We start from the raw sequence: 1633 nt of genomic DNA, 5'->3' as shown, positions 1-1633 counted from the left end.
ACTGTCTTCCTTCCAACCACTCAAGACCGGGGTTTAAAGCTGGAACCAAAACATTCTGAGACCTGACACGTGCCCACTCACACAACTGACGACCCTGGACAAAGCAGAGTAGCTGACACACAGCACCACAGGTGTTCCACGACAAAGTCAGGAGTTCAGTCTCAGGGAAGCTGATTAGATACAGGGATTCACAGCTGAGTGCAGAACAATTTGAGTGTCTGGTCCCAAATGAGACGCTTAAACTGTCCCTTTAGTTTTCTAATTTTCTAATGGCAGGACTACATGACGGACCCTGTGACAGCTCTCTTGGTTTCCTGACTGACAAAACGTGGGCATCACAACATACTCACTTTATTCATAATGTCGAGTTCACAGCGCAGCCGTTGGATGGCGCTACCGATTTTTAAGAGCTGAATTCTTAATGCATCGTCAATGGGAAGACAAGCGGCTACTCTGTAAGAAAAATCTTAAAAGACATGGGGGTTTTTTCAAGTTTTAAACTTGAGGCAGGTAACTACCAGCTAATGCATGATCAGATAATGTTCTTTAAAATCTTTCTCTACAGGATTCCCAAAGAACCCATTTCACACAATTATAAACACTATTACGACATACCAGCTATCAAGTACATACTCTTAGAGGTTCTAAAATCAACTTCTTACCCTGTACTTGGTTTTTGAACATACCGCCTTTTACATTAAACATAAAATCTAACACATCACAGACTAGAAAACGAGTCAGTGGTACCTAATACACAGAGTCGTCATGGGGAGTCTGTCCTGAGACAGGGTCTCCTTTAACAGCACCTTACAAAACCAGGGAGGGAAGGGTCTTCACACTCAGAAGGTGTTTGGATGCGACTAATTTGAACCTGTTTGGAAAACCTTGCCTAAAATTGGAGTGTTCACAGAATTTAAGAACTTGCTTACAATTAAGTAAAAAATACTCCTTTTTTAAAATTGCTCATAGCCAAAGAAACGTGTGTGCTTTCCAGAACTAATAAAGATACTAGTTAAAACACTAACATTTTTGGTTTCGTGAAACAGAAAACATGAAATACTTTCTTTCAGTGAGACAGCACGGCCAGGGAAGGAGCCGGCTCCGTACCTATCGGACTGGAAGGGAGCGAGGCGTCCCGCAGGTTTCCGTCCCACTCGCGCAGCTGCTTCTTGATTCTGTCCATTAGGGTCTCCTTGTTTAAAATAAAAGTTCCCACAAGGTCAGACTTCTTACAATTCACTGTCAGCTTTTCAACTCTTTTTAATAAAACGAATACATTGGCAGCTGTTTTAAGTCATGACTATGCAGTAAAGTCTGTTTTCTCATGCAGAAGTGACCAGAGCCCCAGCTGGTGCCCTGTAGGTGCCCTGAACTCGGTGGCTTGGAGCTGGGCTCCCCTCGCCTTTTCTGGCTGCTTCCATGGGGTTGTGGCCTATCAATTACACAAGCTTTTACTATCTACACACACACTTGGCACCTGTTGACTACATAAGAGTGCTTTTCTCAAGTGCACGCAAAAACGACTCGTGTGCTGTGCATCTGCAACGGCTCAGCAGCTGCTGGGCCAGAGGGACTCGTCTCCTCAGACGCCGTGCGCGGCCCTACGTGCCTCGTTTCCCCGGACTCCACATCT

The 1633-nt window shown here is 44.8% G+C and overlaps 1 long non-coding RNA gene across 1 annotated transcript; it reads right to left on the bottom strand.

The window, feature by feature from the left end:
- Positions 1-418: 418 nt before the first annotated feature.
- LOC109373894 (uncharacterized) lies at positions 419-1273 on the bottom strand. The gene is made up of 2 exons (XR_002122307.1): positions 1108-1273; positions 419-466 (listed from the first exon to the last, which is right to left on the bottom strand). It is a non-coding gene; the product is annotated as an uncharacterized LOC109373894 (long non-coding RNA).
- Positions 1274-1633: the final 360 nt, after the last annotated feature.

The sequence above is a fragment of the Hipposideros armiger genome, unplaced genomic scaffold, assembly GCF_001890085.2.
Source record: "Hipposideros armiger isolate ML-2016 unplaced genomic scaffold, ASM189008v1 scaffold_750, whole genome shotgun sequence".
Classification (NCBI taxonomy): domain Eukaryota; kingdom Metazoa; phylum Chordata; class Mammalia; order Chiroptera; family Hipposideridae; genus Hipposideros; species Hipposideros armiger.
The sequence above is the reverse complement of the archived record's forward strand: the minus strand, read 5'-3'. Positions and strand labels throughout refer to the sequence as shown.